The sequence below is a fragment of the Peromyscus californicus genome, unplaced genomic scaffold (assembly GCF_007827085.1).
Source record: "Peromyscus californicus insignis strain IS unplaced genomic scaffold, ASM782708v3 Scaffold_3__1_contigs__length_106647218, whole genome shotgun sequence".
NCBI classification, from domain to species: Eukaryota; Metazoa; Chordata; class Mammalia; order Rodentia; family Cricetidae; genus Peromyscus; species Peromyscus californicus.
Window position 1 is genome coordinate 31,212,914 of NW_026294551.1, and position 26,289 is coordinate 31,239,202.

Sequence of the window (26,289 nt, forward strand, 5' to 3'; positions counted from 1 at the left end):
GAACCAAATATACAACAATATAATAGCAGCAAATTCTAGTGAAAATATAGGGCATTTATCATTGGCAGTAATGAAAAATAATAATATGTCCTTATTTGAATACAGTGGAACAGTTTCTTCAATAACTCAATACTAATTTAATTTGTGACCTATCAGTCATGCTCCTTTAATTTAATTAAATGCATTAAAATTAAGGTCCTCTCAAAAATATAGATATTACTAATAAATAACTAACATGTGCAGCAACCAAGATGTCCTTCAGTGGATGTGTAAATTGTACCATATTCAGTTAATTAAATATTATTCTGCATTAAGAAGTGAACTATCCAGTCACAAAAAGACATGGAGGAAATGTAAATGTGTATTCCTCAACAAAAGAAGCCAGTCTAAAGGGTTGCATGAGTGCCATTCTCACTGAATGACATTTTTAGGAAAGCAAAATTCTTATAACAGAATATGACTCATGGCTTCCAAGAATAAATCAGTGAAGTAAAGTAGTTTTCATGGCAGAAAAATTATTCCATGGGATAGTGTAATAACGAAGGCATGCCATTCCGTATTTGACAAAGCCCATAGACTATGTAACACTAAGCATCAACCATATGCAAGTCTTAAACTTTGAGTTATGATAACATTACTTCAGTGGAGGAAGGCTCCACTCTGGTGGGTGATGCTGATGATGGTGAGGCAGTGTGTGCGGGAGGGAGGCCAGGGGCATACAGAAATTGTGGGGGCTTCTGCTGTGTGTTGCTGTCAACTTAAAACTTTAAAATTCTAAATCTTTGTAATTTTTTTCAAAGAAAATGTGTAATAAATCACATTCACTAGAGTGATTTCATGGTGCATACCAAATGGTAAAAAATTTGTAAGAGAAGTTTATATAATCTATCTGTCCAAGATGACCTGTACTATTTAAGGGGTTTGTATCAGAACTCTAACCTACACACTTCACACCTTTCATCATAAATGCATTTCTTCCTAATAGGATATTAAGGCTATCACTGGTTTGACATTTATTAACAGGAAATATTTAGATAAGAGTTTTACTTCTATGCCAAGTTTACTGAATCAGGTTTTCGAGGCAGATAATAGTCAATTATATAAGCCAGTGTTATCTGGAGCCCAGACTCCTTGTCAGAAAAAGAAAGAAATGGATTTTTATCAAGCTCTGTCTGATTCGAAAGCCAAATGATACATTGCTCTCCACTTGTTTCTTTTTGTAAATTATCATTTATTCATTTAGCGTGTGTGCTTGTTTGTTTATGGAGGTGCAATTGTATTTGTGTGGAGTTGGATGGATGGGTGTGTGTGCAGACGTATGTATGTGGAGGGCAGAGTTGAAATTCAGGTGTATATTCTCAGGTGCTGTTCATCTCTGGTTTTGAGACAGGGTCTCTTTCTAACCTGATACTTGCCAAGTAGTCTTGGCTAGCTAGCTAGCAAGCCTGGGAGATCAGTCTGTTTCTGTTTCTTCAGAGCCAGGATTACAGGTGCATGCCACCACACTCAGATTGTTACATGGGTCCTGAGGATCAAGTTCAAGTCCTCATGCCTATGCAGCCAGCACTTTCCAAATGAGCTACCACTTCTATTTCTCTTCTACTCACTTAACAGTGTTACTTATTCTGTCTTCTTTTTTACGAGTGTTCATGTAACTCAAACCCCATTGTTTGGCCTTAGTAATGACGTTCATAGACAACAGTTCCCGTTAACATTCACTCTAGAATTGATTTTAAACTTTCTTCACTTTTTGTATATTAATGTTCTACATTAACCCTGGCACCGTGGCTAAGACAAAACTTTCAAGTTATGTTTCTCCAGCACTAATTTTGCTGTAGGATTGGCACCAGTGTACCCCTGGCACTTGTATTTTGGTCTCTGATGTTACTGCTAATAGATTATCCATCTGGTATTCTGTCATATATCGCTGGGTAACTATATTACTTGTTGTAGCACAGCCTGAAATCAGAGCATATGGATCTTCAGCAACACATTGACACTATAATTTAGTTATAAATTTAGCCAATTTAATATCTTATGTGTGTATTCACTTCAAGAATAAACTAAAAATAAGTTCCCTAGTTCTAAGACCACATTAAATACAAGTCTCAAAGAATAAATTTATTTCTTCAATATCAAACATATTCCAAGCATCATGTTGTTATACTAGTATTTACGTTTTATGGATTAGAACATACTAAAAAAAGAAAAAAAATTGAGAATTACATTAACATATATTTAAATCAATTCTGATGATACCTTCAGGAAAAATTTTCAACAAAAGTTAAATGAGAAACAAATATCTTGATAGCATAGTATATAGAAATATATAACTCAGTAATTTAATATTTATCCTATGCTTGCTTTAATTTATTAATTAATTTATAACTATAAACGATGAAATACAAAATTCACTTGAAGAAATGTATCTAGAGAGATACAGAATTTGTCTATATCAGAACCTTATATGATAGTTTAAGAAAAGAAAGAAATATAGAAGTAAAACAAACAACCTTTGAACCATTAACACTCCACATCTATTGTAAGTTATAGGAAAAGAGGAAAATCCTGCAGTGGGGACACAAGACAGAATCTGTTGTGTACATGCATGCTTTCTTGCAAGATGTTTTAGAGATAGAACATTGTTATATAAATATAACACGTGAACATGCTATATAAACTTTAAAAATGAATGGCTTTCTAATCGATGCTACTGAGAGAATACAGTGTTGGTATAAAGACATTGCAAGACAGCACCACAAACCCCTCTTTCATACATATACTCACACAAGTGAAAAAACTCTCTCTTTTATAAATATACATGCCAAAATATTTGAACACAATCTCACAAAATAAAAAAAAAAATCAGCCAAATAAGCCCAGAAATTAATTAAAACAATAAAACACTGTGATCAAGTGAATTCATTCCAAGTGTAGAAGTGGTGTTTATTATTGGAAAATATTGCCGTATGTCAATGGATCTGTTTATTATCTGAAAATATTGCCGTATGTCAATGGATCTATGGTAAAAGTTATCAGCTTGCAAAGGATTTAAGAGTCTCATATATCATGTTAGAAATCACATCTGTTAATAGTGTACTTCTAATAATAACATTGTACATAAAACAGACATTTTCATGAACAAATAGAAGTACATTTCTTAAGACAATGCTCAACATTTATCTTAAGACTATATCCAGTTCTTTGTTGTGAAAGGAGGAACACAGAAACAAACTTATTGTTATTTTTCCTTATAGAAAACACATTTTTAAAATGGAAATAAATTATTCATGTGTTAATGTTGGAACACAATCCAGGAATGGAGTCATGTGAGAATTCTAATGCTTGTGAGAAAACTCGAAGAAATCAAGACAAGAGTCTTAAAATCTCAGTTTCTTCAGAACACAGAATTGTTCTTGGAATGTGTTTTGTGCTCCTCCCATGGATGGTGCAGAGGACTGAGTTTATTTCAGCTATTGTTGTTCAGATGCTTCTGTGTAAAAGCATGTTTTTTGCCATGTGTGGCTTGTCCTTGTGATTGTATACTTTACTCAGGCAATTCTTCTTAACCCTCAGAGTATTAATAGTCTGATACTCTGAATAATGTTAGCTACTGTATGAAACTTTAGTCTGCCTCATTTTCAGGCCCTGCTCTCCCAGGTTCACACCGCCAACTAGAGTAGTAAACCTACTAAGATTTATCTATTTTGAAATCAATTAAATGCATAATACCCCAGCTTTAATTTATATTCTGATACTTGGAAATAATACTCTATTAACAAAAAGACTGTGATATGCTCAGCAAAATTTTAAGGATCAATTATTTCTCAAGAGTAAAAAGTTTCAAAGTGTTTGTTCATAGAGTTTCCTCACAAATCGTGATATTAAGTTTTCCCTCCTAGAAGTTTCTCGCAAGCTCTAGGTCATATCCTGAGTAATTTCTATTCTGGTTTCACAATATGTCTTTTATGCTTTTATTTAACCTTCAGGTAGAATGTTTACCATTGATAACATACACTCCTAATTCACTGATCAAATTATCACATTCACATGTAGCACACCCACATTCTCAAAATCAATTTCATCTGATTCTGATGTTAAATGGTTTGAATTAACTCTTAAGCATAATGCATCATTTTTTCTGTTGCTATAGTTTTTGATGGAAAAATTATATAAGATAAAGAAAAAAATTTATATTTATGAGGTGATATATTGTGTACCCTCATAAAATTTGCCTAAATATCAGAGAACAGAACATGCCACTAGTTTAAACATAGGGACTAGGCAGTGGTGGCACACACCTTTAATCAGGAGTCAGAGATTCATCTGGATCTCTGTGAGTTCGAAGACACCCTGGACTACATGAGATTGACTCAGTCTAGGAGAGAAACAGAGCCAGGCAGTGGTGGCACACACCTCTAATCCTAGTACTGGGAAGCACACACGCCTTTAATCCCAGGAAGTGATGGCTGGGCAGAGAAAGGTATATAAGGCATGAGGAGACAGGAACTAAAGACTTTTAGGCAGAAGCATCCCTTACAGTTAGATGCTTTTTCAGCTGAAGTCATTTCAGCTGAGGAAGCTCATTTGGCTAAAGGCCTATTGGCTGATGCCTTTTCGGCTGAGGAGTTGGCAAGATCAGATGTGGCAGTGGCTTGTTCCTTTGTTTCTCTGATCTTTCAGCATTTACCTCAATCTCTGGCACTGGGATTTTTTATTAAAAGACCATTTAAGATTCGGATTACATACCTACATTTGTAAAATATGTGGTTTTATTATTTATGTCTTACATTTATTTATTCATGTGTGTGTATATGTGTGTACACACATGTACCATGGTGCTGCTGTGAGTATCAGGGGACAACTTTTGGGATTGATTTTCTCCTTCAGTCATGTGGGTTTCAGGGTTTAAACTCAGTTTGTCAAGCTCGGCAGTGAATGCCTCAACTTACTGAGCCATCTCTCTAGCCCTTGTTATGTTTTATGTACTGCTTTTGTAACTGTTCTCTATAAAAGTTACATGATGCTAGTAGTATGCATGCCCTTCCTTTGTATCTGTTTTCCTCATTTGAACACAATGAGGCATTCCCACCTCACTGATGTGGGTAGCCCATTCCTTTTATTACCAGGTGGTACTCAATAGTGTCAATGTTCCATATCTAATAATTCCTCGTTCTTTGTTAATGGCCACTTGGGTAATTTTCAGTTTTTAGCTAATAAGAACAGCATCGTGATGCATATTCTACACCATTATTTTGTAGACATGAACAGTAATTTCTCTTGAATACCTGCCTAGGCATGTTGAATTACAAGGGAAACATCTGCTAACTATTCATAAGAAACTGATGAACAGTTTTCCAAGGCGGTCTATTTTCCAGTAGTCATCCACAAAATTCCTTTGAATGTCATACCCATCAATATTCTGTAGCTTCATAATCATGCATAAGGGTGGCTTTAATTTGCACCTCTAATAAATAGCACTGTTGAACATTTTCAAAATATACATTTTGGTCACTTGGATAGCCTCTTTGGTGAATTGTCTCTTGAAGACTTTTTTCAAACTTAATTTAGAAGAACAATGTAAATTATTGTTGTTATCCTTATTCATTTGTAACTGCTGTTACTTGCTGGTTGCGAAAGCACAAAGATATTTAAATTCAATAAGTAAACCAATCCACTATTAGACATGTGGAATGGCATACAGATTATAAAAAGGCACCATTTCTTCAAGTATTCATGTCCTATGTTTAATCAATTTGCCACATGCTTCTATTAGTCTGCACTCAACACTCTCAGCTTCCTGCAGTGTTTCTGGGCTGAGCTACATAATTTGTTTTGTCTGTGAAATACTAGAAATCATGACATAACTAGAAACTTAAAAAGTACTCAAGAGTTTCTACTTTTCCTTACTTTTTGGTTCTTCTAAGAAATGATAACTAGGAAAGCCTTCTGGTGTACAAAAGGCAGGGCAGAGTTAAGTCAATCTAGTCATCAAATCTTATAGCATTCCTGAATGGAAAGTGGTGCTTCTAAGACCAGCTCGAACTGTTTAGGGGGCACCCAGGCAGGGGGATAAGGATCTGTCCCTGGTCTATAGGCAGGCTTCTGGAACCCGCTGCCTGTAGTGTGACACCTTGCACAGCCTTGGTGCAGTGGGAAGGGGCTTGGACCTCTCTAGGCTCAGTGTCCTGGGCTCTGCTGACTTCCCATGGGAGACCTCGATTTGGGGGATGTGAGGATGCGGGGTGGCTTGGGAAAGAGGGCTGGGGGTAGGAGGAAGGGGAGGGGGGAAATCTGTGGATAGTATGTGGAGTGAGTAGAAAATTTCTTAATAAAGAAAAATGAAAGAAAAAAACTAAAAAAGACCAGCAACAGCATTTCACCATTCAGCAATGTCTGCAGATGTCTGGATAATCACTGGATAGACAATAACTCAGCAGGTCCAGAACCTAGAGCTAAATAAACTTTACTTTTTTACTGGATTATTTGTCTACACCACAACTGTTGCAATATATAACTAATACTATTCGGAAGATGATTAGTTATAAAGGACTTACACAAAAAACAAATTCAACCAACATTAACATGATGCTTCTCATTCATCAGATTGGCGGTCTTGACACTAATACAAGGTAGCCAGAAGTGAGCACACTAGTGAGATTGCAGCTTCTTACATGCTTCTAGGAAGACAAATAAGCAATAGATTTCAAAATTTAAAATCTGTATCCTACTTGGCATAGGCAGTCTAATGTTAGCATCCAGAGTTAAAGACATTCACATATATATATCCAAAATTGTGAATCATTGTATCCAGAAAAAAAAACTTTATGCAAATAACATAAATAACTTTCAATATATCATACATTCTGTATAATGTAGATTTAATTTAATTATTAAAATACATATTACATTCAAATTATTGGATGCTATGCAGCTATTAAGTGAACATAATTCACATTCTGTAACAGAAATATATTGAGATTTGTGATAAACTTTAAAAGCAAAGAAGAAAATCACATATACCACTTACTATTATTTATATAAATGTGTGTGTATAAAGTTCTATGTATAAAAACTTGGAAAAAGTAATTATTGGATTCATCAACATTTTAACTATTTTAGATAACTTTGAGAAAAAAGAGTGGGAAAAGTAAGAACTTCTTTCAATGTAAGTTTTCAAAGATTTGGAGATTTTTTAATTTATTAATTTAATATCTGTGTAATCAATATATTCACAAATACAATAGCTACAAATATAATAAAATTACCAAATATCCAGTAGCCTAATATATAAATGTTCAGTAGGCTTGAGACTATGGTCAAACACACAAAAGCAGCTTTCAAAATAGAAAGAATTCATTTAAAAAATTAATAAATCTAAAGACTTTTCCACTCAATAAAACACTGAAAATAAATTAAAAGTTAATGAGCAAAAATTTTTTAAAAGCATTGGTATAGGCAGAGAATTAATTTTCTCCAAACATAAATAGGTATTATAAAATAGAAGAAAATATTTAAAAGTGTGTTCAAGAATATGATGCACAGAACATTTTAAAATGGGAAACGTCGTAAATACCCATGAACACAATCAATTAGATAACAACAGATAAATGTGGTCTTCACCTCTCATCAAGGAAACTTCTTGAATACACACAGAGCATTATAGAAACCACAACCAGGTGGGCGTTGGTGGCGCACAACTTTAATCCCAGCACTCAGGAGGCAGAGCCAGGTGGATCTCTGTGAGTTCGAGGCCAGCCTGGTCTACAGAGTGAGATCCTGGACAGGCACTAAAACTATACAGAGATACCCTGTCTCAAAAAAACCAAAATAAATAAATAAATAGATAAATAAATAAATGAATGAATGAATGAAAGAGCTCTGTAGCAGAAACAAAGAAACTACAACCAACCAAAATACAGAGATGTGGAACCCAGTCCCTACTGATACAACTACAAAACAACGTCTATACCTATGGCTCAGGGAACATTGCTGAGGAGGAGGTAGAAAGACTCTAAGAGCAAATGCTAAGGGAGTTTACTGTGAGATTGTGTTTCCTAGAAATGTCAGAGCAGCTGCACCCATAAAGTCTTATTACCATCATGACATAAAGTATAAGCCTAAACATGAACTGAATAAGAACAACAACGGAAATGCCAAAGTGGACTGGGAAAGCCCAGGAGGTCGCACTCCTTCACAGAAAACTATAGATAACTAAGGAATTTTGAGAACAGGAGAAATTGTCTTTTTCAGGGAACACCACACCAATTGGTTGTCCAATACCAAATGGTCAGCTCTGAAAACATATATAAGTAGAATTATACAGACTGAGCAGGTTGTAGTTAAGAATATATTTGTATAGACATATACATATATGCATGCCACAATAATGAAAAAGAGACCATGAATTTGAAAGAGGGCAAAGAGAGGTATATGAAAGAGTTTGGAGGTAGGGAATGTGGAGGGGGCACAGAAATACAATAATCATATTATAATCTCAAAAAATAAAAAATAATTTAAATTATTTTAAAATCAACTAAATGAGAAATGATAAAGTGAGCATGAAAACATTTGATAAGGTGCTCTTTTTAGCTCTTATGCTGTGAGTGAATAAATGATTTTTAGAAAGAGTATTTTTATCACAGTTTTAGGGAGACTGACCCTTTGTGTGGCTTCTGTCGGGTATGTACAATGAAAAACCTTCCTCAAAGGCAGTGGGACAATGAATACTGAGGTACCTAAAAGAAACTACCTCATGGATGAGAGTACTGGAAACACTCCAGTTTTACTTTCACTTAGCAAAATCTGTTTCAAAATTATCCACATTCTGAGTGTCTCTTCTTTACATCGATGGCTGTAGCTACTACATGGACAATGGTGAAATTCAGTGGGTCATGCTTGATAGAAGCTTCTAATTATTGGAATATACTTTGGTGATACTCTACATCATCTATAACAAGCAACTCAACATTTAAAAGACAACTGAAAAGCTAGGCGTGATGGCTCAAACCAGTAATCCCAGCAGGCAGAAGACATAGAAAGGAGGATCATGAGTTCAAGACCATTCTGGGCCACATAGTAAGACCTTATCTCAAGAAAATGAAAATTAAAAAAAAAAATAGGTGGAAACGAAGGGAGTGGAGAAGAAACGAGAAATTAGAGAGGAAAGGGGACTGGAAGGGTGGAGAGGATAAAAGAAGAGAGGAGCAGGTAGATGAAGGGAGTACACCAGACAGTCAACTGCTTTTATTTCTCAGTGGTATCAGTGCTGAAAAATTTATTTTGCTGTCTCAGGTACTTCTCTATTGCTGGAACAATCAACATAATCAAGACAACTTAGCTGGGCTTACGTTTTTAGAGGGTTATACTCCATGATAGCAGAACAAAATACATAGGGTCAGGAAGAGCAAGAGCTCACATCAGCAAATTGGAGGCAGAGAGACACATGTGGAATGGTAGGAGTCTTTTCTGAGATTTCAAAGTCCACCCCCAGTAATACACCACCCCAAGTAATACACCTTCTGTTCCTTCCCAAGCAGTTCTACCAATTGGGGATGAAGTATTTGAACTGTGAGTCTATGTGAACAAATAACATTCAAACCAGTGCACTGTGCCTCTTTTAAAAATTTTAAAATTGATGTAGATGGTACTTAAATCTAAAGTAAAGCCTTGTGTAATGGAGACTGGACATCACTTTCAAAGAAAGGGTTGAGTCAATCCCATGTCTTATGTTGTTTGAAATTCTATCTCAAATATTAGAATTGTTCACTGTTTCAAATAATTCCATTCCAGAGTTTTCAATTTTTCTGTTTTGTCTTTTTAAAATCTAATATTGAGTGAACTATTCCTATTCATCACACGTTTTTCTTTTATTAATGTCTTTTCCTGGCCTTTGAAATCTAATTTCAAAAGCTCAAAGAAGTCAACCTTTCTATTGACTTTTCAAAGCAGTAAGGTTTTCACTTCTTAAATAACTTTAATCTTAATTATTTCTGCTTTTTACAGATATTTTCTTGCAAATCAGCCTGTTTGCTCCTCTTTTTCCTGCACACTGCCTACAGAAATCCTACTTTAATTACAGCACCACTGAAACTTCAAAAGAATGCCTCAGCACAATGGATCTATTCTTTTTTTGCTTTAATTTTACCTGATAAAAGTTCTCTTTACCTGTCAGGTTTAAAAGGTAAAGAGTTAGGTTCTATTGAACCTTGTGTGACAGTGAGATTCCAGTTCAGGCTCTGTGTACCAGATCTGGTAAGGTCGGGCTCAGACTCCCATCTTTATCTTAAGATATAATATATGTAGTCATTCTCCAAATTTTCCTTCTTCAGTTAAAGCTCTTCTGTAAAGGGGATATGTATTATATGCTCATATAATATACCATATGACCCTAATATCCCTTACATGAAACTAGATTAAACACCTATGTTAAATGAAGTAAAAAAAAAATGAAATGTCTGGGATGTGAATTAATCATGTATCATGTATCCTTAAGTAAATCACAGGAAATATTAGAAAATGCATGGTCCCTGGAAGATTCCGTGTTAAAGTTGGTTTTGGTAGCTCACAAATACAATATCAACACTAGGCAGCTAAGGTGGGAGGATTTCTAGGAGTTGGATTCCAGTCTGACATGCAAGGTGAGACAAAGAAACAAAGTATCAGGCACTAGAATTTGTAAGGTCTACACTATTGCATATGCTTTGAACTTTCAAAATATATGCATGTACTTCTGTGGTGTTTTTCTTTACAAAGCACCTGTTCCTTGCTTTCTTCCATGAAACCAAACTCTGCTCAGGTGAGCCTTTCTGTCATCCCCTCCTGCCACACTGCACCCTTGCTATACTACCTTCTTTTCAGTCCTTAAAATCCACAAGTGCTCAAGTGTTTGAGTCCACAGGTTCTAACTGCTGTTTAAATTTCATTTCACCCAGGGTGTTCCTACTCATCTTTCTAAGATAATCTGTTCTCCATTATCCATTTTCTTTCCATGATCCATTTTATGGGTTATTTCATTTATTAATTTACTATTTTTGAGATAGTATAGCTTTTTACTTTTTACTTGTTACACGTATCTGTAGTAGTACTTTTTCATCAGGACCACCAGCCTGTAAATAATGACATGGAGACTTATTAATTATGAAAGTTCACCACTTAGCTTAGGCTTGTTTCCAACTAGATCTCATAACTTTAATTAACCCATTTTTTGATCTACATTCTGCCATATGGCTTGTTACCTCATCTCCAAACTGCATCTGCCTTTCCTCTTCACAGTATCCTTCTCTGTACCTGAAGTCCTTTCTATTCTCTCCTGCCTAGCTATTAGACGTTCAGCTTTTTATTAAACCAGTCACAGCAATACATCTTCACACAGTGTACAAATATCCCACAACATTTCCCTATTTTTGTCTAAATAAAAAGGAAATGTTTTAACTCTAACATGGGAAAAATATACATAATAAGAACAATTATCAGCCGGGTGATGGTAGTGCATGCCTTTAATCCCAGCACTCTGCAGGCAGAGGCAGGCGGATCTCTGTGAGTTTGAGGCCAGCCTGGGCTACAGAGTGAGTTCCAGGAAAGATGCAAAGCTACACAGAAAAACCCTGTCTCAAAAAATCAAAAGAAAAAAAAAGAACAATTATCAGGTATTGCCTAAATAAAAGAAAAGTTATTGACTTTAACAAAGTAAAACTATATACAATAAGAACAAATATCAAGTAAGAATTAAATTCACAATGTCTAGACCATTTGTATTAGGCAAATTCAGAGAAAATACTGTTATCTATCAACTCTTGGTGAGTCCACAGTTTTGTACCTAATTTTCTTTCTATCAAAACTAAGGAAAACTGTAACTATAACTATCTAGTCTTCAACCCCATTATAGAATGATAAAATATTACATGAGTTAACAGGAAGTAGAGCAAACAACTTCTAAAACTATGGAAATGACAGAGGCATCTGGCTGTTTGGACAGTCACCCCAATGTTCCTCTGCAATGTTGGGGCATCCATCTTCAGCCTATAGGCCTAGAATATCTGACAGACTTATCTGTGAAGGAAGAATTTTGAAGAACTGTCCTATCTTGTCTTAGCAAAGTTTGGCAGTCACCTTCTTTTGTTTCCTGATGCCCAATTTGGACAACACATTGTCAGCAGTTGAGACAAGGGCAGTTTCTTGCCCAATGACTAGCTTTTTCACATTGAAAGAAAACTCCATATGGAGGTTCTTCAATGTCCATCATCTTCTCTGAAGTAAATTGGTATTGCCAGGAGCGGATGTGTCTCACTGTCATGAAAAGCCTTATGTTACTAAAGCATCTTAAATGTCATATTCTGTAGGTCTCTGAAGTGTGTGAAGACCATTTATCTATCTAAAATATATCTCCGTTTGATCTTGAAAACATACCTCACATACTCACAAATTTGATTGTTAGATAACTAATAACCTGTATTTCCTTATTATCCTAAATAGTTTTTAATAGTAACTTTCAAAGACTAGAAATTTACATACATTTTAAATGAGCTTCATAGGTACATTAACTTAAATAGGAATAGAAACATATATACAGTACAATAAAAATAACCTTAAATTTGTATCACTATACAAAAATCCATATCAATGTAAAATATTTGAGACTAGTAGTTGGGTATTTTTTAGTTTAAAAGTAGGTTCAATAATCTACTTTTTTATCCTATCATTCCTGTATCCCCCTTTTTCTTTTCAGAAATAGATCCTTGAATCTAGCCTTCTTTGCTTAGTTTTTTTTTCTTCTGTCAAAGAACAGTAATAACTTGAAACACCCCTAAACAATGACAAACATCCACCAAATGACCAAAAACCATCCACTCCATCTCTTGGGAATGTGGAGTTTTGTTTTCTAGGCTGCTTCCTGTTATCTGAGGGGTGACAGGATCTTTAGGGAACCCTGAAAAATTGGGTAATAGTCAAGTCTTGGGAGAGCTAGCTGTATTATTTTTGTTGAGTCTCTGTGTGATGGGAATGTGTACAGTTTATCTGAAGTCCCGGCTGGAGTAGTCTGTAAGGTTGGTCCATCTCAGGCTCGTTTCTAACTAGTTCTTATAACTTAAATTAACCCATATTTTTTTAAATCTATGTTCTACCATATGGCTGGTTACCTCATCTCTGTACTGCCTGTCCTGTTTCCCTTGTGTCTCACTGGCAAATCTGACTTTCCTCTTCCCAGAGTCCTCTCTCTGCCCAGAAATCCCACCTATTCTCTCCTGATATTGGCTATTCAGCATTTTATTTCACCAATCACAGCAATACATCTTCACACAGTGTACAAATATTTCACAACATTTTTCCTTTGCAAACTGCAAACATGAACATAATATATTGATTACTCTCACTCACCATCCTCTCTAAACTGCCTCCCACACTGTTCACCCTCCACTCCCTACAAGTCCCTTCTCCATGTTCATGGTTTTATTATTATTATTACATTTTGTGACCCATTGAGTTTAGCAGGGTTGTAGATATGCTAAGGATGTGAAACTCTTCAATGGAGCCTAGTATGTTCAACAGTGGTTACTATATGCTAAAAGTACACAATAGAGAAAAAGGTAAGCATAATCCACAACAAATGGTGTTGGGGTTATTGTCTAATACATAGAAGAACAGAACTGGTTGAGTCTGTCTCAACATGAACAAAAATCAATTCAAATAGATAACTGGATCAAGGACCTCAACATAAAACCTGATACTTAGAAATTACTAGAGTAAAATTTGGTTGTACACTACGAGATATAGGAATAGGTAAGAGCATTCTGAAGAAGACCCTGATTGCTCCACAAATAAGACCAATGAAATTCATGGAAATTCATGAAACTATGCTTTTGTCAGCAAAAACCACAGTTAATCAAGAAAAGAGACATCCTACAAAATAAGAGTAAACCTTTGCCAACTATACATTCGATAGAGGATTACTATCTAGAATATACAAAAGCTCACAAAACTAAACATCAAGTAAACAAAGCCCCAATCAAAAAATGGACTTTACCAACTGCCCGTGATTAGAGAGGTTAGAAACCCTATAGGAATACCTATTTCTGCCATTTTCTTAATCAGTATAATTACTATGTTGCAAGAGTTATCTTTATTCCCACAAATAACTATAGATCTCACTCCCTATCCAAGAAATTTCCTCTTATAGTAATGGAAGGCTACCACAGACATCCACAAAAGATAAAAATACAGACTGTAATTGACTATAGGGTGCTAACCCAATTGTTACACATGCAATTGTCTTAATCAGGTTTCTATTGCTGTAATAAACACCATGACAGATTACCTAACTGTGGTGGCTTGAAAGAAAATGACCTCCAAATTGAGTGGCACTATTAGGAGGTATAGCTTTATTGGAGGATGTGTATCACTGTGGGGATGAGCTTTAAGTTCTCCTATGTTCAAGCTACTCCCAGTGTCTTGAGTCCACTTCCTGTTGCCTTCTGATCAAGAAGTAGCCAGCACATTGTCTGCCTACACACTGCCATGCTCCCTGCCTTGATAAAAATGAACTAAACCTCTGAACTGTAAATAAGTCACCTCAATTAAATGTTTTCCTTGTAAGAGTTGCTGTGGTCATGGTGTCTCTTCACTGTAACATGAATCTTAAAAGGTCTTATTAATAAAAAACATGGAGCCAGATATTTGGGTGAAAGCTGAAAGACTAGAGGGATAGAACAAGCCATAGCTACAAGTTCTTACCACTAGGAAATCCTCAGCCCAAGAGAGAGCTACTTCCTATGTACTCACACCTATATACCTTTCTGTGCCCTGCCATCTTACTTCCTCTCTCTACCCAGCTGCATCACTTCCTCTTTCCGCCCAGCTCTATCACTTCCTGTCTGTCTGTATACACCTCCAGACCTCTATGGTTAACTAGTGCAGGGATTAAAGGCATGTGCCACCACGCCTGCCTCTGTTCCCAGTGTGGACTTGAATTCACAGAAACCCAGATGAGTCTCTGCCTCCCAAATGCTAGGATTAAAGACATGTGGTACCACTGTCTGACCTCTATGTTTAATATAGTGGCTAGCTTTTTTCTCAGATCCCTGAGCAAGTTTTATTTGTTAGAGCACAAATAAAATATCACCACACTTCCTTCACACCAATAGAAACCCTAAAACACCAACCTAAAGTGGTCAGCCTTAAATATATACATATGTGAACATAGTAAATGGACCAATATATATATATATATATATATATATATATATATATATATATATATATATATATATTGGAAGGTCATGAATTTGAGAGGAGGGACATAGTAGAGTTTGCAAAAGTGTGGAAATGATATTAATATAGTACTGATGTATGAAATTCTTGGAAGATAAAAATGTTGTCTATGGAATTAAAAGAAAAGATTCAAATGGTTAATAAATGCTTTATAAAGAGTTCAACATCATTATCCATCAAGTAAATGTAAAGTAAATCTATTTTGAGATTCAGTCTCATCCCAGTATGTATGAGTGGCCTTTATTAAGAAGTCAAATAACAGAAAATGATGGCGAGGAGGAGAGGAAAGGGTAACTCCAGCACACTGTTGATGAGAGTGTAGACTTGGATAGTCATTGCGGAAATCAGCATAAATGGTTCATAAGCAAAAAAAAAAAAAAAAAAGTGCACATGCCACCTGATCCTGCTACATTAATTCTGGGTATTTCCACAATGAACTTTCTATCCTAAGATAATGATTGCTGTGTAATCATGTTTGTTGTTGACTTCTTCAAAATGGTAAGCTAAGGGAATCATCCAATGTTAGGGTTTCTATTGCTATTATAAAACATGATGAGCAAAGGCATCCTGAGGAGGAAAGGGTTTCTTTCAGCTTAAAGTTCCACATTACTGTCCATCACAGAGAGAAGTCAGGGCAGGAACTCAAATAAAGCTGGAAGCTGGAGGCCAGAGCTTATACAAAGGCCATAGGAGAGTGCTGCTTACTGAGTGTTCCCCTGACTTACTCAGCCTGCTTCCTTAGGTACACCAGTACCACCTTCCCAGAAGCACACCATCCACAATGAGTGGACCCTCCCACATCAATCACTAATTAAGGAAATATACTATACAGACTTGCCCACAGGCAATCTTACAGAGGCATTTTCTCAACTGAGGAAAAGGCAGACCCAGAAAGTCAAATGAGAGTTTTCTTCCCTCTCATACGTGGATCACAGCTTCCACTTTGTTTTCATGTTGTCTTGGAAAGTCTGTAGAAGCCAGGAACCTAGAATGGGACAGTGGGGAGGGGAGGCATGAAGGGGGTTGGGCAGAACTACTTTGAAGTGAAAGTAGAGAGAAAGAGTACTGGGGTGATGAGGTTCAAATAGGAGAGGGGTGTGGTGGAGAGGAGGAGGCAGAGGGTGGGCTAACCAAAGCCAAGGATATAAGAAGACATACAGAAACTTACCACTTTACAAGTGATTCTTTTAAATCCTCATTCGTTTTCATTGCTATAAACAATTTGTTTCTTTATCAGATCTCATCAGAATTTGTAATTCTGCATTTGTTTGCTGCTCTCCTGTTTATTTGGCTTCTCTTTTCATGGTTACTAAAAGACTGTCTGTTTTTAGTGTATGAATGTGAGTGTTTTGCCTAGATATACATATGTGCACAAGGTATGCACAGTGTCCATGGAGGCCAAAGAGGGAGTCACTCCCCTGGAACTGTAGTTGCAGATGTTTCTGAACCATTGTGTGGGTGCTGGCACACAAACCTGGGTCCTCTGCAAGAACAGAGTGCTTTTTAGAGGTTGAGTCAACTCTCCAGTCTGTATTTTTTTTTAATTTGGTACAGGTCGCCCTTGCCTTTGTGGGGACAGTTCTGCTTCTGCAGGAGGGACTGTGGGTGTGGGCTTCCATGCCTGGCTTATTAGGCGTCTTGGGATGTCTGCCATTAGAAAGTGCCAGCAGCATTTATTTCCTCGTAGTTCTGGAGGCAGAGAACTGAGACAGGCAGGACTGTTTCTTCCAAGGCCTCTTCCCTCACCCTGTAAGCACTGCCTTCTCCTGGTCTCGTCTAACAGCAACTTTGAGAATATTTCTATGCTCACCTCCTCTTAGGAATCCCAGTCTTAAGGAATAGAGTTCACCTCAGTGATGTTTTAACTCAGTTACCTCTTTGAAGACATGACTTCTAAATACGGCTGGTACTGGCCACTGTGATTTCAATTTAAAAATAAAAAAAAAACACCTTGGAGATGCTGAAAGGAAGAGTCAATTAATCTTATATGCCTCCATTATATTTATATGCGTGTGTGTTTCTGTGTAAGTGCATGTTTGTGGGGAGGCACCTGCAGAGGCTAAAACAGGCCAATCAGATACCCTGGAGCAAGAGTTATAAACAGTTGAGAGTTGCCTAATGTGGGTGCTGGGAATTGAACTATTAATCATTGTGCTAAATCTCTAGCCCTCATATTATACCCCGAATGCCTTCCCTAGAACTTTGTACATGGTAGGTGCTTTTATTAAAAAAACAAAAGTGTGTGTAAAATAAATAATAATTAAGTGCAGTCTTTCTATGTTTAATTGTAAGTAATGAGAAATAAGGTAATTGTGAGCAACTCCCTCAAAGCAGTTTGAAAAGGTATATGTAAAATAGAAGTATAGCGATCTTGGCTTTTAAATATTTAGCAGTTGAGATTTCTCTAAGACAGTGTGATGGGTTTGTTTTAAATGGACATGTCACTAAGGAGTAATCTAATACACTTTCAGTCATAAAAGCCAAGAAGAAAAGTCCTGTGGCTAAAATCTATGCACAATTTTCAAAGACTTAAAGTTGTTGAAGGACAGTGCTAAGCCCAATATGCAGATTTAAGTTGCATCTTTCTTACAAATTAAGCCATTCCTAATAAATCTGCAAAGTAGATACATTTGGAGTTTGTTCTTGTTAGACCAATAATCATATAGCTCCTTCATAGCTTTCTCTATTTCAGAATAATTATGAGAATTAACCATAAATATTAATTCCTATTCAATATGTATGTACTCTGGAATCCCGAGGTGTGAATAGCAATATCTTATTACACAAGCCAAAGGATTCATTAAGTGCTCTGGGGTAATCTTTAGAGAGTACATTAAAATTCAGATGTTACTATGCATATGAGCAAACTGCAAAACTTTAAGATGTGTTTCAGAAATAACTGGTGAGTGATTTCCTGGAGCAAAACTTATTAATCAAAACATCCAAATGAGGATCAGCATGAAGAAAAAGAAAGTTAAGTGATTACATGGAGAGGAGTTTCTTAACCATTAACCCAAGATTGCACACACACACACACACACACACACACACACACACACACACACACATACACACACACACACACACACACACACACACACACACACACACACACACTACAACACCGATTGATTGTTTTGTTTTCAAGATGAAGTTTTACAATCTAGCCCTGGCGGCTCTCAAATTCCCCTCCTCTGCCTCATCCTCCCTACTCCTGGATTTGCAAGTCAGCACCACCACACTTTACAAAGGGAGGATGTTTTATTTCTTTTCATTCATTTTTTTCAAAACCAATTTTTAAAATTTCATTTGGATGTATGTGTATGTCTGTGTGTGTGTGTGTGTGTGTGTGTGTGTGTGTGTGTGTGTGTGTGTGTGTGTGCAGTATGAGTGTGGGTGTCATGGAAACCAGAAGAGAACACTGACTCCCTTGGAGCTGGTGTTCCAGGTAGCTGTGAGACACTCAAAGCAGTTCCATCAAAAGAATGCCAGTGTTCAGTAGGAGCGGGAATTCTTCACTGCTGAGCCTTATCAGCAGCCTGGGAAAGTCATTTTAATTAATTATAGATGTTGCAGAACTCTGACAATGGACTTCACATACACAGGTTTTGTTGTTTTCTTTTCCCTTGTGATTTTTTCTCTGCTTGATTTGATTTGCCTTTATATTAGTAGAGATTTTAGATAATTTCGTGAAATACCAAAAGGATGATTATTTAAGTGTATAGCTAATAGTAAGTTTGTTGATTACAGGACTTTTCATATTTCACATGATTGTGTGATACAATTCACTGTTTATTTTGTTTTACAGTTCTAGAATCTTGACACATGCACACATACATGTTAACTCTTTTATGATAGTGTAACAAACAGTTTTATGACCCTAAAAACCACCCTTTGTGTTTTGACTTTATAGTCACACTGTTCCCTTTAACTCAACTCAAAGGAGCCAATGACACTTTTCTATACATGATTTGCCTGGTTAATATCCGATGTAAATTTAAATATAACCTCTTGCCCTTTGGATGCTAGCTTTTTCCACTCAATATATCACACATTAGAGAACCATCTAGGTTGTTGACTGTATCAGTATTTCTTTCATTTTTATTAGTGAATAGCCTTGCATTTTATGGACTTAGAAATTCATTCTTTTTCCCTTTGAAGGTTGTTGGGTTGTCTCTACTTTGGGCTCATTATGACTATAGCTGCTATCACATCTCAGTGAATTTTTTGTGTAACATAAACTTTTTAAGGCAAATGCCTAAAAGTTGGACTTCTGGTTCATATACCATGAGTCTGCAGACTCTGTCAGAAATTAACAAGTTCCTTTTCATTGTGGCTTCAAACTTGAATTCTTGGCAATGATGTTCTAGAGCTCAGCTGATGTGACAAACTGACTTGCCTTTATCAAAACTGAAGACCTTTATCAAAGCTCAGCTCCAGACACAGGTCTCCTCCCGTGCCATCTATTCTGTATCATTAACTTGGTTCTATTTGTTTTTAAATTATTTATTATTTTATAATATTTTAGCATTCGTATGCGAATATAATGTGTATGGATCCAGTCAATCCCACTTCCATCCCACCAATGCTTCCCATCCATCTTCCCTCTTTCTCTTGCGACTTTACATTCCCTTCCCCCCACCCTTAAGCCCCATGGAATCTATTTAGTGCTTCCTGAACAGCCTTGTCCATAGAACTATCGATTGGAGTATGGGTCATCTCTGAGGACCCACGTTCTTTAAACTGACTCACACTCTCCAGGCAGCCATCAATTTCCAATAGTTCCTCAGAGAGGGGACAAATTCAAAAGCCCCTCCCTCACCAATGCTGGGATTATAGCTTGCCTGATCTTGTACAAATCTTCTGTATACAGTCACGGCTGCTAAGAGATCGTGTATACAACTGCTCTGCCATGTCCGATAAGTACTGCTTCACTACAGATACCTGTTCCTTAGGACTCTTGCTCTATTTCCAGCCTCTTCTTCTGAGTAATTTCTGAGCCTTGGGAGGAAGGGAAACTCCCCAAAGCTTCTACAGGTAATGTCAATGATAATTCAATTTGAAAATAGTCACAGAAAATAATTCTACAGCATATACCAACACACATAGAGAATATATGCAATTTTATGTCACAGTGGAGCTGTTCCCTATAGGTTTAACAGGAATATATGATATCATGAAGCATAGTACCATGGCCCAAATTCACAGCACCAAAATAATGCAAAAAAATATGGTGATGAACTGGATCAATGGTAGAAGTCATGCATCTGTTTTCCATCCTGGAAGAAGAGGCAGGATCATTTGACCCTCACCTGAGATTGCAGACACCAGTCTCCTGCCTACTAGGTGAATATGGTTTTAAGAGATACTAGAATAAAGAAGAGCAGACTATTATCTAGGGATTGGGACTCTAGTGATGCAAGTTCTGTGGGCTATCTTCCCTACTGGGCGGCAGCAGGGTGTGTGTGTCACATTTCAGAACTGTGGCTGCCTTTGAGTCACCCATAATCCTTAAAGTAAGCCTTTTCTATGCTCCTATACTCATAATAAACTCATTGATTCATCTAGCTGGACTTGAATAGAATTATTTCTTTTCTCTGCCCATCTTAAGTGAATAGACATTTCTTCATGTCACTCCAGGAGAATAAACACAACACACACAAATATAGTGTTATATGTTGTATTCAGATTAAGTGCATCAATACATATATCTGAATCCATGCATGCAAATGTGCACATAATTTTATAAACCTCTCTTAAAACCTAGAGTCAATTAGTATTGCTTGTACTGATAAGCCAGCTGCATTTCCGGACCTGTAAAATGAACATAGGATGCTCATACTAACATTCACTCTGTAGCATCCCAGAATCCTGTGGAGGACTCAGAAGATATTACATACAGAGATGCTTTAAATCCTCTGAGAAAGTTTTGTGTAAATAATTCTTGCATTTGCATACCTCATATGTATGTTAATAGCAGTGTTTCCCTGTAGATATCTTCCTGCCAGGGGCACTGTCTTTTAAAGGTGATATTAAGTTATGTTTATTTTGTGAGACAATAAAACAACACTGATGCATCAAGAGGAATCACATAAGGCTCAAAAGTAAAGTCACAGAAGGAAAAATGATGCATTACTTCAATAACCCTTTACATTTTTATTGCTCATTTCATCATAAAGATCAACGAAGTGCTTCAACTAATAATAAATGCAGGGATCATGCACCCTCCTGTCTTAACAAATTATCTCAAGAAGACAATAACCATATTTACACTTTCTCAGCCACCAAGTTCAGTGATTGAAGAACTAAAGTCAAAATCTCAGGAAAAGTTACTATTTTTCATGAGTGTGTCAACCGGTGCTTAGGAGGTCAGACCCAAGGAAGTAATCCAAAGGCACATTCTAAAGTTTTCCATCTAGAAATATGTATGCCTTTCAACAAATATAGACAAAATTTGCATAATTCAATTTCTCATTTTTAAATTTATTTTTCCTCTAAGGAAATGTTCACAAATGCTTCAATTGTATGTGCAAAGGGCAGCAGAGAGAAAATTGAGATATTTTCTACAGTTATTCTAAACTTACTCATGGGTGACTGATAAGACAGTTTCCATGAGACTTCCTGGCCCTTACAAAATGTGAGCCTTACATGGTGTTTCTATTGCAAAGCTTTCCAGCTCCAGAAACATAACAACCTCTGTCAGGCATGTTGTTGCTAGGTTACTATTAAATAGAATTACTGTAGTGTAATATATTCGTAATATATTCATAAAGGAAGAGTCTAGAGATAAGTAAGAAAATAATTATAACAACTCTGTCATGTTTATGCAACTTGACTCACTAATATATAGCTGGAGGCATTATCCAAGGGGGAGGAGAGAAAGGTAGATTTATTTTCCATTTTGAATACTCTCAGTTATTCACCGAATGTTTCTCATATATTCTAAACACTTGAAAGCATTTCAATTAAAGGAGATGATTAATCCAGTAGTCTGAGTTCCCGGATTTCTCTTAATCAATATTGCATTTGATTGATCCAAATACTGACATTTGACAAAAGGAAATTATAGATGTTAGATTTACAGGAAACCTGGGTTATATTTATTTTAGTTTATAACCATTTGAAAGAAGTGAAAAATGTCTCTGTTTAGAGAGAGTACACTCTACGTTTGAACTGTCCCTTCAAATATTGATACATCTGCAATGGACTCTGAGTATCTCACACACTTGTTACATTAACTACCATTTGTGCATTGTTACCACCTACTAATCATGAGCTGACTAAAGTGAAAATCCATAGGTTGCCTTTGATATCAACATATTCAGATATTTTCAAAATTCTACTGTTGAATTTTATTAGCAGCCAGAGTAGAGAGCTGCAGATTCATAGACCACTGAAGATCATGGCCAGCATGAAAGGACAGAGGTGTGTTCCCCTTTAGAAGCAAGGCCTAACTGTTTAGAACAAGTATTTATCAGGATGACAATATATACTTCTCACTCTAGAGGACTGGTTCTCAACCTGTGGTTCATGACCCCATCAGAGGTCAAAAAACCCTTTCACAAGGGATTATATATCCTGCATATCAGATATTTACATTATGATTCATAATAGTAGCAAAATTACAATTATGAAGGAGTAAAAATATAATTTTATGGTTGGGGGTCACCACAACATGAGGAACTGTGTTAAAGGGTCACAGCATTAGGAAGGTTGAGAACCAATGCTCCAGAGGACAATGTTAACTCTTAAAGCTCAGAATTTGTCCCTTATGCCAGGTCTCCCAAATATTTCTCATTTATACACCAGAAATAATGCTAATTTACAAAACAAAGAAAAAATTAAGTGGAGCAACTCATTCCATCTATAAATTTAGAGAAGAAGGCCCACCGAATCAACCAAGCAGGGCTCACATGGGCTCACAGAGAGACAAATGGCAAGCACTGGGGCCTGCATGGGTCTGCACCAGGTTCTCCGCGTATATGTTATGGCTGTGAGCTTGGTGGTTTTCTGAGACTCCTAACAGTAGGAGTAGCTCTATCTTTGATACCTTTGCCTGCTCTTGAGACTCTTTTCCCCCTATTGGGTGGCCCTGTCCAGCCTGGATATGAGGGCTTCTGCCCTGTCCTAGTGTACCTTCTGTATCCTGTTTGGCTGTCGTGTCGTGGAGGACTGCTCTTTTCTGAAGAGGAAACTGGGAATGGAACTGGGTGAGAAGGGAAGTGAGGGAGCAACTAGGAGAAGTGGAGGGAGGGAGAGACTGGTTGGGATGTATATGAGACAGGAATCTATTTTTAATTAAAAAAGAGAGAGAAAATAAAGCTGGAACCAACGCACCTCTAAAGTACCAGTTTTGAAATCAGACTTTCTCTCTCTCTCTCTCTCTCTCTCTCTCTCTCTCTCTCTCTCTCTCTCTCTCTCTCTCTCTCTCTCTCTCTCTCTCTTTCAAGTGAAGACTAAAATATAAAACTGCCAGGAAATGAAAAATAGATTTTTTTGCCACTTGCTACTTTTTGAAAGTGACTGAACAGTATACAGAGTCACTATTAGCATTCTGACAATCCCCCCAAATAGATTTGAGTAGGACAGAGGTCAAAATGTGAAATAAACTGTGAATTATGCATGATTAAAAATATGTAAATCAGAAGATTCAGAGTGTGGTGATGTGTTTCTTCATTCAACACTGAAGGTTGAATGACCACAGAAAAATGTTTTCAATTTTTCCTGTTTACACACACACACACACACACACACACACACACACACACACACACACACATCTATCTATTTATCTATATTTAGAAAGAAAAGGCTATAAATTTGAGAGGAAGTTGTTGAGGCACAGGAGGAGTCAGAGGTGGAAAAGAAAGGGATGGAATGATATAAATACACTACCTGTGCATGAAATTCTAAAATAATAATAATAAGAACTAGATTAGAAAATAAAATTAAAAGACATGTTTGCTTTTGTCAGAAAATATAAATAAAAAAAAAGATGCCTGAAAGATTTTTAAAGTTACTGATATCATTCCCATAACAAATATTCAAAATAAAAATCTTGGAAAGCTGTTAAGATTCCTAGTTACAGAGAGTATAATCATTTTAAACACCTAGTTTTTTTTTTCCTTTCAAACCATTCCCCTCTGGGTTGAAAAGTATATCAAGATGAGTAAACCAAACTTTCCCTCTGACTCTCCCACCGTACAAGGCAGAGCCTTTCCCCATAACTTTTGCATCTACTGTGAGCTACAGGTGGATGAGAACACAGTTACAGGAAGGCTGAATACTGTCAGAGGGGACTGATGCCTCTAAACCTCGAACCAGAACTTGGAAGTCCATATCTGACCCCAGCTTGGCCCTCTTACTCTTACTATATTCAAATATTTCTCAAAATCTCTGATTGAATTTTAGCAAAAATTAGTAAATAAAATTGCAAAAATGACTAGTGTGGACTAGGAACAGTTCATAACAGGGAGCCAAGTGGAGTAATTATCAGCAGTGACTTGTTAAACACATTTAAAAGCACAGAATAAATCTAATACTGTTACTACCCAATGGTGGAACTGTCTTTGGGAGATGGATTGTGATTGAAGTTGATGGTTAAAGTGACTTCCCATTGTTCTACACTATTTTAATTAATTAATTAATTAATTTTTAACATAATTTACTTATTGATTCTTTGGGAATTTCACACCATGCACCCTAATTCTGCTTCCATACCAGTCCCCGCATATGCTCCCCTCACCCCTGAAGCACCCCCCAAAAGAAAATTAAAAAAACAAGCAAGCAAACAAAAGCAGAAAGCAAAAAAACCTCATATAAATTTGTCACTTAACAGTTTTGAGATTTTAATTACGTGTCTATCAGCTTACACGAATTTGGTTATACATAACCTTTGAAAAAGAAAATATATTCTATTGAAAGAGTCTAAAGACCCCAGCGCTGTGCCCTTTGCCAATGCGAAGGAGAATTCCCTTGCCTTGAGAGTGGAAATGTGTCCAAAGTGCATTAGCACACCCCAGACTTTTCCTCCAGGTCTTATTAATCTGAAATGACTCCATGAGTTTCGGCAGGCACACACCCAACTACTAACACCAGAAAATTGGATTTTGTTGAAATAAGAGCACACGTGGAAAACAAAAGGCTTAGTGGACTCCGATGCATGGAGTACAAATTTGCAGTGTAAAATATTTTATATTTTTACCTCATGTCTTTTGTACATGGCTTCAGATGACCTAGGTTCTAATTCTGATCTCAACTTATGAGTATCTTAATCTTAGATTTGTCTATAGGTGCTCAGGATTTTGAATTTTCATTGACAAGTGGAATTACTAATTGCCAAACCATTACCACTCAAACAGTTCCTCTTTGGTCTCCTCTGCCATTAAGACTGTGGATAAATCGTTTCATCTCTGAGCTCTTTGTATTTTCATCTGTTGGAAATTGGATTTTGTAGTTAGATCAGTTGGCAGTATCTACTCTGAGCTGAGCCCTTGGGGATAATGTAAGTTGGTCAAGGAGAAGAGTACACAGGCATGAAGGTGCATGTCAACGATCCTCTTCCATGCCCTGTGTCAGGAATAGCATCTTACGTTTCCATACTGGATGCTTATGTGGGATTCTTCATCTGTCAAATACATTTTAGAACACCACACAAATGATCTTTGAGGTCACAGAAAACTCACAGTTCCTTCAATGTAATTCACAGAAGTTCTGGCCTACAATTCAATGACTGTTAGTTGTGGTTTGTGAAATAAAAAATAAACAAAACAAAACAAAAATAAAGCCAAGTATCCTTGAAAGAATTCTACTATGAGCTCAAATATCCTAAACTTTCTGTTTTATCATTTTTTGTACACTATTACATTATTTTTAGTGTGTGTGTGTGTGTGTGTGTGTGTGTGTGTGTGTGCCTGATGGGGAGGGGCAGGGCTGAATACTACAGACCATGTGTGGATGACATCATAGCACAACTTTGTGAAGGTAGTTCTCTCCTTTCAGTTTTTTTTTTTTTTTTTAAAT